This window comes from Hypanus sabinus, chromosome 25 (assembly GCF_030144855.1).
Source record: "Hypanus sabinus isolate sHypSab1 chromosome 25, sHypSab1.hap1, whole genome shotgun sequence".
Classification (NCBI taxonomy): Eukaryota; Metazoa; Chordata; class Chondrichthyes; order Myliobatiformes; family Dasyatidae; genus Hypanus; species Hypanus sabinus.
Genome location: NC_082730.1, coordinates 33,511,552 through 33,527,048, shown reverse-complemented (window position 1 = coordinate 33,527,048; position 15,497 = coordinate 33,511,552). Strand labels below are relative to the sequence as shown.

General features: G+C 44.7%; 1 long non-coding RNA gene across 3 annotated transcripts in view; it reads left to right on the top strand.

Annotated features, from left to right (window-relative positions):
* Window positions 1-15,497, top strand: part of LOC132381147 (uncharacterized) — an 80,560-nt gene that overhangs the window by 49,211 nt on the left and 15,852 nt on the right. For all 3 annotated transcript variants that reach the window (XR_009507954.1, XR_009507952.1, XR_009507953.1), the window contains one exon: window positions 14,229-14,741. This is a non-coding gene — a long non-coding RNA (uncharacterized LOC132381147). The remainder of the gene's footprint in view (window positions 1-14,228; window positions 14,742-15,497) is intronic.

Sequence of the window (15,497 nt, the reverse complement as noted above, 5' to 3'; positions counted from 1 at the left end):
CCAAAAGTACATGGCTCTAACAATTAGTTGAGGTCCCCAGGGCTCATCACAGTACCTCCCTCCCTAAGGCCAGCACATTGCAGCCCAGAGAGCCCTGGGGGACTAGACACAGGGCTAGAATAACCCAGAACAGATCTGATTCTCCTGAGACAGGGCTGGAAAATCCTGCAGCAGACCCGATGCTCTTGAGACAGGGCTGGAAAATCCTGCAGCAGACCTGGTGCTCTCGAGACAGGGCTGGAAAATCCTACAGCAGACCTGATGCTCTCGAGACAGGGCTGGAAAATCCTGGAACAGACCTGATGCTCTTGAGACAGGGCTGGAAAATCCTGGAACAGACCTGATGCTCTCGAGACAGGGCTGGAAAATCCTGCAGCAGACCCGATGCTCTCGAGACAGGGCTGGAAAATCCTGCAGCAGACCCGATGCTCTTGAGACAGGGCTGGAAAATCCTGGAACAGACCTGATGCTCTCGAGACAGGGCTGGAAAATCCTGCAGCAGACCCGATGCTCTCGAGACAGGGCTGGAAAATCCTGCAGCAGACCCGATGCTCTCGAGACAGGGCTGGAAAATCCTGCAGCAGACCCGATGCTCTCGAGACAGGGCTGGAAAATCCTGCAGCAGACACGATGCTCTCGAGACAGGGCTGGAAAATCCTGCAGCAGAACCGATGCTCTTGAGACAGGGCTGGAAAATCCTGGAACAGACCCGATGCTCTCGAGACAGGGCTGGAAAATCCTGGAACAGACCTGATGCTCTCGAGACAGGGCTGGAAAATCCTGCAGCAGACCCGTTGCTCTCGAGACAGGGCTGGAAAATCCTGGAACAGACCTGATGCTCTCGAGACAGGGCTGGAAAATCCTGGAACAGACCTGATGCTTTCGAGACAGGGCTGGAAAATCCTGCAGCAGACCCGATGCTCTTGAGACAGGGCTGGAAAATCCTGGAACAGACCCGATGCTCTCGAGACAGGGCTGGAAAATCCTGCAGCAGACCCGATGCTCTCGAGACAGGGCTGGAAAATCCTGCAGCAGACCCGATGCTCTCGAGACAGGGCTGGAAAATCCTGGAACAGACCTGATGCTCTCGAGACAGGGCTGGAAAATCCTGCAGCAGACCCGATGCTCTTGAGACAGGGCTGGAAAATCCTGCAGCAGACCCGATGCTCTTGAGACAGGGCTGGAAAATCCTGCAGCAGACCCGATGCTCTTGAGACAGGGCTGGAAAATCCTGGAACAGACCTGATGCTCTCGAGACAGGGCTGGAAAATCCTGCAGCAGACCCGATGCTCTCGAGACAGGGCTGGAAAATCCTGCAGCAGACCCGATGCTCTCGAGACAGGGCTGGAAAATCCTGCAGCAGACCCGATGCTCTCGAGACAGGGCTGGAAAATCCTGCAGCAGACACGATGCTCTCGAGACAGGGCTGGAAAATCCTGCAGCAGACCCGATGCTCTCAAGACAGGGCTGGAAAATCCTGGAACAGACCTGATGCTCTCGAGACAGGGCTGGAAAATCCTGCAGCAGAACCGATGCTCTCGAGACAGGGCTGGAAAATCCTGGAACAGACCCGATGCTCTCGAGACAGGGCTGGAAAATCCTGGAACAGACCTGATGCTCTTGAGACAGGGCTGGAAAATCCTGCAGCAGACCCGTTGCTCTCGAGACAGGGCTGGAAAATCCTGGAACAGACCCGATGCTCTCGAGACAGGGCTGGAAAATCCTGGAACAGACCTGATGCTTTCGAGACAGGGCTGGAAAATCCTGCAGCAGACCCGATGCTCTTGAGACAGGGCTGGAAAATCCTGGAACAGACCCGATGCTCTCGAGACAGGGCTGGAAAATCCTGCAGCAGACCCGATGCTCTCGAGACAGGGCTGGAAAATCCTGCAGCAGACCCGATGCTCTCGAGACAGGGCTGGAAAATCCTGGTACAGACCTGATGCTCTCGAGACAGGGCTGGAAAATCCTGCAGCAGACCCGATGCTCTTGAGACAGGGCTGGAAAATCCTGCAGCAGACCCGATGCTCTCGAGACAGGGCTGGAAAATCCTGCAGCAGACCTGATGCTCTCGAGACAGGGCTGGAAAATCCTGGAACAGACCTGATGCTCTCGAGACAGGGCTGGAAAATCCTGGAACAGACCTGATGCTCTCGAGACAGGGCTGGAAAATCCTGGAACAGACCTGATGCTCTCGAGACAGGGCTGGAAAATCCTGCAGCAGACCCGATGCTCTCGAGACAGGGCTGGAAAATCCTGCAGCAGACCCGATGCTCTCGAGACAGGGCTGGAAAATCCTGCAGCAGACCCGATGCTCTCGAGACAGGGCTGGAAAATCCTGGAACAGACCCGATGCTCTCGAGACAGGGCTGGAAAATCCTGGAACAGACCTGATGCTCTCGAGACAGGGCTGGAAAATCCTGGAACAGACCTGATGCTCTCGAGACAGGGCTGGAAAATCCTGGAACAGACCTGATGCTCTCGAGACAGGGCTGGAAAATCCTGCAGCAGACCCGATGCTCTCGAGACAGGGCTGGAAAATCCTGCAGCAGACCCGATGCTCTCGAGACAGGGCTGGAAAATCCTGCAGCAGACCCGATGCTCTCGAGACAGGGCTGGAAAATCCTGGAACAGACCCGATGCTCTCGAGACAGGGCTGGAAAATCCTGGAACAGACCTGATGCTCTCGAGACAGGGCTGGAAAATCCTGGAACAGACCCGATGCTCTCGAGACAGGGCTGGAAAATCCTGGAACAGACCCGATGCTCTCGAGACAGGGCTGGAAAATCCTGGAACAGACCCGATGCTCTCGAGACAGGGCTGGAAAATCCTGGAACAGACCCGATGCTCTGGAGACAGGGCTGGAAAATCCTGGAACAGACCCGATGCTCTCGAGACAGGGCTGGAAAATCCTGGAACAGATCTGATACTTGAGACAGGGCTGGAAAACCTGGAACAGACCTGATGCCCTTGAGACAGGGCTGGAAAACCTGGAACAGATCTGATACTTGAGACAGGGCTGGAAAATCCTGCAGCAGACCTGACGCTCTCGAGACAGATCTGGGAAAACCTGGAACAGTCTGTGTACAGTTCAGGAACTTTGTAATATATATAGTTTGGAAACTTTTTACTGTGTACAACTTGGAGACATGTCATATAAACTGAAAACACAGCATAATGTGGGTGACCTTGTTTTGATAATCCGAGAACCTCAGAAATGATCTTGAATGTAGACTGGAGAAGCTCAGAAGGAGGCATTCAGAAACCCTCTGAATGAAGCCTTTGAGAATCCCCTCTGGAACAAAACCCTGGAATGAAGCCTCGTTCTGGAACCACTTAGAATGAAGCCTGCAGGACATGGACTGAGTAGAGAAGGCATCCTCGCCTCCAGCTGATCAACGTCCAAGCTGCTGTAGTACTTCTGCTGGATTCAAAGGGAACAGGCAGAGTCCTTCTTTCCTGGTGTGTAGCCACAGGGGTGGATTCATGAGCCGAAGAATGGCAGACTCTCTCTGTCATGGTGGTCACTGTCTCCGACTCAATCCAGGTGCAGCGACAGCAGCCTCTGTCACGGCAAGCGGTGGCAGGACTGGATCGAGGTACAGCGGAAAGGCTGACTCTTTCTGTCATGGTGGTCACTGTCACTGACTCAGCCCAGGGTCGGGGGAAATGGCAACCTCCCCATGAAGAGACGCAAACAAGAAGTTAGACATAGGTATACCAACAGAGGATAAGAGGCATGATCTAATGACACCTCAAGACAAATCCTTCCCCAACAAACAGTAGGACTCTGCTAACAGAGCACAATGAGGGCCCCCTTTAAGTAGAATCTGGAAACACGCACTGATCACAATTAACTGGACAAGAATAAACCAAAAGCAACTGGGCATAACGGTTATAACAGTTAATAAATAAAGGTGCTCTAGAAACCCTGAAACCAAAATGTTCTACGGCAAGCCACAGGACTCATGCCAGAAGGAGTCTCAGATCCCCATATTCAGGAATTACAGTCTGTTTCATTGCTTTGAAAGAGGTTGGGCAATTGCACTGACCATGCTCCGTTATGATGTTGGCAAGGCAATAAAGAACATCTTGACCTTTTTTCACAGTGCAGGACAGTGTTCAGAGATTTCTTTCCAGAACCAAAAGTCTTTCTGAAGTTTTTGAACCTTGGCTTCAGCTCAAAGTCATTTTGTGTGAGCAAAGTTTTTCTTCCATCCTTTCTGTTCCTCATCACAAGTATTCGGAAATTGATCTATTATCCAATCTGGAATTTGGATCAGGAGAAGATCCTGAATCCTCTCCAAGAAGTCTTCAAGCAGCTCACCCAGGTGGATGCAGTATACTTGAACATCATCATCTGGTATTCTTTTCTCTCTCTTCCAATTCGGAGAGGCTGGGAAGTTGAAAAAGTTTGTGATGGCTATTGCTAATTTGGACAGAAATGTGGAGACAACTGATTTTACTTTGATAAGATTCACATCATTTCCTTGCAAATAAAGACTGATTTAATTAAATTTTGTGAATACTTCTGTCAAACAATCAATGTCAACTCTTGAGCTGATTACTGATTGAAGTATTCGAGGCTTCAAATAATTTTTTTACAGTTTCAAAAAGCACATAAAAGCACCTCAGGCAGTTTCCTTTTGAGAGTCATTAGACTTTTGTGTGCAACAGCAAGCTACAAATCTATTTAAAGCTAAAAAATAAAATTATTTCTTTATTTAATTACAGTAAAACAATTTTCATCAACAATTTTAGAGTGTACATTAGGAGTCCAAGTATTCATTACTTCATTTTTCAATTCAAAGCTCTTGAAATAGTCAAGAATTGAAAGCATGGGATTTGATTTTATTTACTGCTGTGATAATGATCTATGATTTGTGCAGCTGATCACTTAGATTTTTAGCAACAAGATGTTTTATTCTGCAATTGATGGTGCCTCATCTGTTACGCAAACAAGCTTATTGGTGAGCGGAATGTCCTCCTCTTTAAAAAATTGCTCAACAACCCAAAATATTGACTGCCCCTTCATATCTATTTCTCATCCCTTTGCAAATAACAACTCTTGAATCATGTTTTCATCTATTACGTGAAAATAACCAAGAGGCAAAGATTTGTTGCCTGACATTGTTGACTTATACGTGTTTTCCACGTTCTCAGATATTTTATTTATTCGTCTTTGAACAGCGTTGTTGCTGAGCAGATTTGCTTTAATTATTTGCAAAACCGTACTCAGAAGCTCTCTTCAATTCAATCCAAGTTTAACTGTCTTTCTACCATACATGATTACTCATGAATACAACCAAATGAGTCAGCGTTACTCTGGGGCCAACGTGCAAAACATGGTACCAACAGGCACTGGCAGCACAAAGCACACACAGCATGTACAAGATAGTAAGCACATATTGGTATCACAGTCACATAATAAAAGTCCAAACTCGAGCCATCGATCTACAGTTGAGCACAGTAGAGCTTGTTCTCTGCCAAGTGAACTCTAGGGGGCAGCACTGGCTCTAGCCTGGGTCTCGTACCACATCATCCCTGGTGGAGCACAATGGCTCTGAAGTTTCTCTCTAGGCAGCTGTAAACAGCAAAAATTTGAGGCCTAGTCCTCGCATATACAAGATAACAAGCACATATAGAATATCAGTAGAATACAACCACAGAAAATATATATATATATATATAGTCCAGACCCTTCAGTCCCTTGAAATTTTCAGTTAACCACAGTAGATCTTGTCTTCTGCCAAGTGAACACTAGGGGGCAGGGTGTGGTTGACACCGACTCCAGGGCGGATGCTATGCCACGCCACCCCTGACCGAGCACGCCACCTCCAATACCTCTCTCCAGGCGTCTGTAAACAGGCAACACTGTGGCATGAGGCCTATTCCCGCTACGACCAAGGCCACACAGCTCCTCCACCATCACCCCTGCTCCCCGCCAACAAATCAGTGAATCGCACTTGCAGAATACTACATTAACAATGTCCAAAAGTGTCCTACTATGACAAGAAAAACAACAAAGATGGCCACTCTCTATTAGACTATAAGCCTCTATCGCCTCAGGCAGCAGCATACTGAGCAACTCCTTCGATTTCTTGGCCAGAGAGCAGCTTGTCGGTGGTGTGGATCTGCAGTACTTTAAGTTCTTAACGCGCAGCAGGATCTTGTGATTATTAGAAATGTATTTAAATAGGACAGCAGTACCTTTTGTTGACCCTGTAGAAATTGCTGTGACTGAAGGCACTGCCATCTTACTGGAAACATACATCTGGCGAAACAGTTCTTCTCCAATTGTAGAGGGCTTTCCAGTTTCATGAATAAGCAATGAAAAGTCGTATGAAGCAAGCGAGCCATATCTGTTTTCTTTTGAAATGCTGGCAGACATATTTTGAAGTGTTTTACATTTCTGAAAATTTTAACAAAGTGATAATAAGCCATGTTCTAGTTTGCGTTATCAGAGTGTATTCCCTTCAGGTGTCAAAGGAGCCTAGATGGTTTCATGGCATGATTTGAAGAGAAACTTTACACAAAAGGGACACTGTTGGTTGCTTGGTGCTGGTATAAATCCATATTTCAGATACTCTACACTAGACACTTCTCCTTTGTTTGGTTTGCTTCTGCTATTTTTGTTGTGGATGAACGACCACGATCAGTAGCCTGTTGTTTGAGTCCAACCTCAAGCACTGCAATCAATAAAGGGGAAAGTTATGACATCATCATATCTCAGGCTGTCACCAGGTTTGTATATGACCCAAGTGCAGAGTGAGAGACACTCGATAGTTCATAGACTTTGATGCGAACAATGTTAGAGGGAAAAAGAAAACTATAAACCCTAGGCCTAACAGGGCTGTTAACCAAAACACTCAAATAGAAAATGAAGCCAACACTGTGACTGAAAAGAACAACTAAGAATACAATGAATAACCTTAGTCTCCGGAGTCAGTTGACTCGACAGTCCAGTTTCTCAGTCAAGATGGAATACAGTCATGGGTCCAAATCTCATCAAATACTATGATGGAATGAATGTAGTTAAATACCATCACAATGTAATAATGATTAGCTGACACGTGCATATTCACAAGCGTAAATGCCAAATCTGCTGCACTGCTGAATCCATGGTTGTGACATGGGCAAAACCTTTGCCTGAGAAATTTGGTCAAAATCATTCAAAATGGCAAATTTTGAACTTTACCCCATTGAATGCCATATGCCAGTTCATAGGAATTACATCACTGCGTGATTAGAGTATGGGAATCGTACTAAGAAACACTGTACTACAGTAGAGAATGGCAATAATGCGTGGGCTGGACCTGGAAAGAGCACAATTACTTCTGTCCAGATTTCTCATGATATTCCATATACAGAATTGTCTTGTTGCTTTTCAACAACTAGAACACACTTTGAGTAAAGTCTAAGAGAATGGTGGGTTAGCAAGAGATGAGGTGATTATGTGCTTTTTATTGTAATCAATTATGAGGCACAGAGCATCAAATGCTTATAATAAGTAATCCATTTCTTCAATTAAGCCTGTAGTCACTGAGTTGCCCCCTTGCTAATGAGTGTCATCCCCCACTACCCCCTTTATCTTTATTGCCCCCTTAGAAATTCCCATTGAACACAGGGTGTGGGGGGGGGGGCAATACTGGCCATTTTGTGAACCACTAAGCTAAACCGAGACATAGCTTCCTATGAGTGTAATTGAATCAATACTAATCTCATGCTAAGGCATGGACACCTTTCTTGCATTGTTGTCAAAATTCCTGAAATGTTCCACAAGTGTGGAGGAAACCTGCCTTGTATTAATTTATTTTGTACTCATGTGTGGTCCATTGGCCATACTGGATGAATAACTAGTTGATTGTCACCTGACGAACAGATGGGTCCTGTCATTTTTCCGTGCTTCTGTGGTTTAAGGGAATGATTGAAACTTTGCTGCAAAGTTGAAATAAAATGAAATCCCTTTCTGCTAGGAAGCACATATTTGCTCAGTCATATTTCTGGTTATATTTTGGATTCTGATTATGTCCTGCATCATAGTTCAATAAAGAAAGTAACCTCTCACAGCTTACATGTTGGAAACTTCATTAATTCAATACATACAGGCTGTATTTTTCAATGGTTTCATTACTGTAAGATAAATTTCTAAATAAAAATAAACTGCTGAAATTGGACAATTTTGTATTCATATACAGTACTCAAAAGTCTTAGGCACAAAAGAAGAATTTTTGACCAAGTTTATTTGTGTATCTGAGAGATGGAGAATATATCTCCCTACAGTAAATTGCCAAGGTCTTGCCTGCATTTACTGCCTTCACTGTATATTTAGCTCAGGTGCCTAAGACTTTTGCACAGTACTGTACTAATTTTATGCATTGCACTGTACTACTGTCACAAAAGAAACAAATTTTATGACTTATGTGAGTGATGATAAACTGGATTCTAATATGGGTCTCTACTGCAGAAGGGGGCAAGGAGAGGGGAGTCATGGTTGGGAAAAAGAGAGAGGGAGAGAGCAGGAAGCACCAGAGAGACGTTATGTAATGATTAATAAACCAATTGTTTGGAATTCAATTATCTTGCCTGATGTCTCAGTGCTGGGTCCCTGGCACTCCTTCTCTGCCATTAGACCCACACCCCTCCTGCAGCACTCCATCCTCACCATTTCCAGCATCTTTTGCTCCCACCAGATTTACAATCTTGCTCTCTACTCCACATTGACAAGTACTGTACTCTGCAAAGGCCTTAGGCACCTGAGCTATATATGTGTGCCTAAGACTTTTACACTTTACTCTAGAGAGGTATAGTCACCATGTCTCAGATGCACAATTAAACGTGGCCAAAATTCTTCTTTTGTTGGCAGGTCTACAGTTAATGTAAGTTAAATTAAGAAATGCAGGGAAGGATGTAAAACAAAAGTATTTCATCCATATTTATGGCAAGTGGACAGTTTAGTCCTAGATGAAGGAATTTTTAGAATGTGTTTGTCCATGAGTTCTGGTAAAGAAGATTACAAGAGAACAAAATTTCTAATTCTTACAAAGAAGGGACATGAGTTGCGCCAAAATGTTGAACAGTTTATTGGTAGATGGTTCCTGGCCAAATGAATACTAGATAGCACTAAATGGCATTAATCCATATTAACAAGAGATGAAATCTTCCTGATGTCATGGAATTTCAGAATTATATTTAAATGTCTTTAACATTGTTGATGGTTCATTGATACAAAATGCTTTAACCAAGTGGTTACATAAAATAACCAGATGAACATTTAAAAATTGGCACACACTTGGCATCCAGTAGCAATTAGTTGGGGTGCAGGCAGTTTTGTTTCTTTAATAGATGCTTTCAAAAGGACATAGTAGTATGACATTAAAGTATGACATTATAGCCATTCATGAGACTTGATTGCAGGGGGGCAAAACTGACAGCTCAGTGTTCTGGGGTTCCATTGGTTTAGAGGTGATAGAGTGGGAGGGGTTAAAGTGGAAGTGGTGGCATTACTAGTAAGGGAAAATGTCATAGGACCAAGGAGTAAATGGATTGCGTACTGGGAGAAAGAGTTTAAAAGAAATGAGCGGGGGCAGTCAGCATATTTTGTGCACCACAGTTGCCAAGGAGACATTGGATTGTGCATAATTAGGCACTTGGCAAGATCCAATAAAAAGAAATTAGGAGTGGCCATTGTATGAGTGTTAGAATGGGGAGTTGAAGCTTTGGCTCATCGAGGCTTTGGTGAGGAGAGGCAAAGGCTGTAGGAAGATTTTTTTCATTATTTATTCTTTATTTCTTTCTTACTGCACACTTAGAGCAGTGGAGATGCTGGATAGGATACTGGATTGCTCCTCTTGTGGGATGTGGGAATGCAGGGAGACCTCCATTGTGTCCCTGATGACTAATCCTACAGGAAGAGCCTCCAGTTACAACTTCTGATAAGGTGTGTTAAGGAGCTGAAGCTGGAACTGAATGAACTCCAGATCATTCGGGAGGCTGAGTGGTTGATAGACAGGACATACAGGGAGGTAGTTACACCTAAGATGCTGGACACATGGCCACTATCAGAAGTGGGAAAGGGCATCGGCAGCCAGAGCAGAATACTGCTGTGGCCATTCTCCTCAACAGCAGGCATACTGCTTTGGATACTGTTAGGGAGGGTGACCTAGCAGAGCAAAGTCAGAGCACTCAGATCTCTGGCACCGATTTTGGCATTGTGGCTCAGAAAGGAAGTGGGGAGAAGAGGTGAACTGTAGTGATAGGGGATTCATTGGTTTGGGGAACAGAAAGGAGGTTCTGTGGATGAGAACAAGATTGCCAGATGGTTTGTTGCCTCCTGGGTGCTAGGATTAGGAGCATTTCAGATCGAGTCCACAGCATTCTTATGTGGGAAGGTGATCAGCCAGAAGTTGTGTTCCACTTAAGTACAAATCACATAGGTCGGATGGGTGATGGGGCCCTGCAAATTGAGTTCAGGGAGTTAAAGGGCAGGACTTCCAGGATTGTGATCTCAGGCTTGCTAACCATGCCACGTGCTAGTGAGGCCTGAACTAGGAAGATCATACAGTTTATCATGTAGCTAGGGAGTTGGTGCAGGAAGTGGGGGAGGGGCTTCAGATTTTTCAATCTTTGGCCTCTCTTCCAGGGAAGGTAGGACCTGTACAGAAGGGACAGTATGTACCTGAAATGGAAGGCGACTAATATCCTAGCAGGAAGGTTTGCCAGTGTTGAGTGGAAGTGGGGGAGGGGACGGATGTGATTTAAACTGAAGGTGCAGAGGATTGGGAACCAGAGTGGCAGTGATTGTGGAGGAAGATGTTTTTAACCTACATACAAGGCCAGGAATCAGAACGTTGGGCGTGGTGGGACTACTCATCTGAGCTGCATATATTTCAGTGTAGGGAACATTGTAGGGAGGGTGGATGAGCTTAGGACATGGATCAGCACCTCAAAGTATGACATTGTAGCCATTCGTGAGACTTGATTGCAGGGGGGCAAAACCGACAGCTCAGTGTTCTGTGATTCCATTGTTTTAGGTGTGATAGAGTGGGATGGGTTAAAGTGGAAGTGGTGGCATTACTAGTAAGGGAAAATGCCATGCACTGCTCATTTAGGACAGCCTGGAGAGCTTGTCTAATGAGACCTCATTGGTAGAAGTGAGGAATAAGAAAGGTACGACCAAGTTAACGGGATTATATTATATACCACCAAATGGGAAGTAGAAGAGCAATTTTGTAGAGAGATCTCAGACTGTTGCAAGAAATTTAAGGTTGTGATAGTAGGTGATTTCAACTTTCCAATATTGACTGGGTGTCCCATAATATAAAAGGACTGGGTGGGAAAGGGTCTGTCAAATGTTTTCAAGGAAGTTTTCTTAATCAGTACGTAGAACTCTCAACTAGAGAGTGTGTGATACTAGATGTCCTATTAGGGAATGAGACAGGGCAGGTGACAAGTAGATGATTGCCTCTCTTATAGAAGGCCTGTGAGTAGTGAGGTACAGCGGGGATCTGTGCTGCCATTGTTGTTTGTCATCTCTATCAACAATCTATATGATAATGTTGTGAACTGGATTGGCAGTCTTGTAGATGACACCAAGATTGGGGATGTAATGGACAGTGAGAAAGACCATCAAAGCCTGTAGTAGGATCTGGACCAGTTGGAAAATTGGACTGAGAAATGGCAGATGGAATTTAATGCAGCAAGTGTGAGGTGTTGCACTTTGTGAGGACCAACCAAGGTAGGTTTTACATGCTGAGTGGTAGGGCACTGAGGAGTGAGGTAGAACAGAGGGATCTTGGAATACAGATCCATAATTCCTTGAAAATGGCATCACAGCTAGTAAAGGGTTGTCATAAAATCTTTTGACTCATTATCATTTATAAAACAATGTACTGAATATAGGTTGGGATATTACATTGAAAGTGTATGAGATATTGATGAGGCCTAATTTGGAGTATTGTGACCAGGTTTGGTCACTTAACTCGAGGGAAGATGTAAACAAGATTGAAAAAGTGCAGAGAAAATTTAGAAGGATTTTGCTAGGACTTAAGGAGCTGAGTTATAGTATAGGGAATGGCTGAATAGATTAGGATTTTATTCCCTAGACTATAGAAGTTTGAGAGGAGATTTGTTACAGGGATACGAAATTATGCCAAGAGTAGATAGGATAAATGCAAGCAGGATTTTTCCACTGATGTTGGGTAAGACTACAACCGGAGGTCATGGGTTAAGAGTGAAAGGTGAAATGTTTAAGGGGCACATGAGGGTGAACTTCTTCAGAGGCTGATGAGAATGTGGAACAACCTGCCACCACAAGTGAGTGAATGCAGGGTTAATTTCAATATTTGACAGAACTTTGGATAGATACATGGATGGGAGGGGTATGGAGGGCTATGATCTGTGTGTACATTGGTGGAAGTAGGCAGATTAATGGTTCAGCACAGACTGGATGGGTCAAAGGGTCTGCTCCTATGTCCTGGTGTTCAATGACTCTGATTCTAAATTTTTTCCAGTGAGTTGTATCCATAAATTACCATTTATTTGAATTAGGAAGATAATTCTCTCCTGCAACTCCAATGACTTAGATTCATTAATGGCCTTGAGTGCAAAGTACATGGAGTTTGTGGGTTCTCCCTGTCGCTGGGTTGTACTCTTTTGGGTGCACTGTTTTCCTTCCCCATCCTAAAGACTTCCATGTTGGAGGGTTAATTAGCCACCATATATTGCTCCAGAAAAATTCAGGTCGGTGAGCGTTGGAATCTGAGGAAAGATGATGAGTGTACGTGGAGAAAATTGGGGTTTAATTAAAGTTTTATGTAGATGGAAGCATTGTATTGACATGATCTTCATGGACTGAATGACCTGGTTCATATTGTATGACTCCATCATTGTATAAGTTTGTCAAACAAATCAAGTGTACTTGGTTACAACCCAGGAAGTTTTGTGATTAAAATTGTAATACAACCCCAGATAGACTGAGAAGTCCTTGCTCTGTTCGTAAAGCTTTGACATAAATGGAGTTTGTTTACTTATAAACTCTTCTCAGGCTTCCTACTGGGCACAGGCATTGATTTTAACCAAGTTTTTGATGACAAACTCTGTCATCTTCATCAGGGATGATGCCTGGGCATGTCGAGTCCCCCCATTGTCCATCCCTCTTGATTGATTAGTACTCATCCATTATGGTTTCTGCTGCCCATCTTGTTTACAGTCAAATTCCAGTTCTTACTTAGAACAAGACTTTCATCTTTGTTAAAGTTATTTTCCTCTAGTTTTACTTCAATGTTTATTTAACTGATAACCACAAAGGGTCTCCTCAAGTTATGAACACCTAGCTTTTTTACAACACATATAAGCATATGTTAGACCCCAAGGTTTGATTTGCCAACTACTTTTGGGCTGCAGGCACCTTCTACTGCCCAGGAACTCAGTCCGAGGCCACATTTTGGCCTAACGGGTTACAAATGGGTTACAGAAATGGATCCATGCTATAACCCGACATTCCAATCAATAGTACACAATAATATTATTCCCTGGAAAAATATCCTGAGCGCTATCACAGAAGGGGAATCAAACACAAATCACTGTCAGGTCTGGTATTAAAGATTTGATTTCGAAGAAGGTATTATAATAGGGCATCAGCATAAAGAGGCAATGAATTTAAGCCTGGCTGGAAGTCTGGAACCAGCTGTCGCAGTCTCAAAATAAGGAAATGAGATGAAATGAAGTTTGGTTGCCAAAAAGTAATTTATTTTGTATTTTCTACCCAAGCAGGCTGTGAATATATTCAAGGCAAAGATTACTTAGTTTTTCAATAAAGTAAGAATTGGGGTACTTGTGATTGATACAGGAAATTGGTGCTGAGTTAAAATGTCTTATCTATTAGTAAATCAAGTCATGGGCTGAATGGCCAACAACTATTTCTTAAGTTCCAAGCTTCCATATGAAATGGATGAGAGTATACTGTAGGTCGGAATGCCAGAATGTACTGTACAGTACATGGAGAGAAATACAAGGACACTGTCAGTGAACCTGTAATCAACACAGTGGGAGTTAAGAGCTCCAGTATATGGAAAGGCTAAGTTGCAAGAACAGCTGTGAATATAGCGAGGATAGTTCATAATGCACAGAGAGAATAAAAGAGGGCAGAACCAGTGATACCAGTGGAAGAAAAGAAATGATGTCCTGATGAAAGGCCCATAACGTTGATTGTTTATTCTTTTCCATAGATGTTGCCTGGCCTTCTGAGTTCCTCCAGCATTTTGTGTGTGTTGCTTTGGATTTTTGAGTGGGAGTCAGCTGAAGTGGAGCAGGTTCCAGAGATGAACGAAAGCTGAACAGAAGCAATAGGTTCAAGTCATGATGTCACGGTCCGTCACCAGAAGCTAGTCACTGGAAGTCAGTCTAGCGATTCACGTTCAGTGCTGCCGAGAAGTCTGTACCATAACCGGAGCTGTCGAGAATCGTAGACTCTAAGTTGCTGCAGTGCCGGTGGCTGCTTAGTGAATTCAGTCGTTTTCGTATCCAGCTGAGTCCAGCTGCAACTCTGAGTCTGGATGCGAATCCTGTTGTCCTCATGTCCGGCTGAGAATTGCTCACCGTAGCCTGTGCGGTATGCATGTTCCGAGCCGCTGGGAATAAGGGACCGTCTTCCGAGCCCGAGTCAAGTCAAGTTTTGAGCCGGAGTCAAGTTCCGGGATCGAGTCCTGATGCACCATCAATAACTCACACTGAGACGTAAGGTGAGATATCGGCTTTTATTGACTGGAAGAAGGAACCAGGAGTGAGTGTCTATCATACAATGTCCTGGAGACTGAGGCCGAGCGTCAGGCCTCAGATCTCCTTTATACAGGGGCCTGTGGGAGGAGCCACAGGAGCAGTCAGCAGGGGGCGTGTCCAGACAGGCACATAGTTCACCACAAGTCCTGAGCTTGCCATCCAGCTGAGTGTTGCAGAGCCTAGATACGACTGGACTGTCATTGTGTGGTTCCGTCTCTTCACTGTCCGAGTCCTTCCAGCTGAGTAGGTGCAGCCATTTGCCGCTATGCTGAGTTGGGTATTCGGTCTCTTCATTGTCCAAGTCTTTCCAGCCATTTTCTGCTACTCTGACTTGGGTAATCTGTCTCCTCATGATCCTAGTCCAAATCCAGGCTCCAAATCGTGTCCAGGTCCACGCTCCAAATCGTGTCCAGATTCAGGCTCCAAGCCATATTCCAGTTCCAGGCTCCATGTCAAGTTCCAAGTCCAAGACGAGACCCAAGTTCCAAGTCCGAGTCTGAGTCCAGGTCAAGTCCAAGTTCTAGTACAGGTCAAGTCCAGGTCTTACCGGTATGTCATCCAACGTTTACATCCATGTTGACGTTTTGTCCTCTGTCCCTGCCCTTCCTAGTAACTATCAATAAACACTGTTCTGTTTATACTAACTCTGTGTCTGTGTCCTGCACTTGGGTCTGTTCCCAAAGCCCCCTTGTAACACATGAGTTTCAAGCCTAAATAAA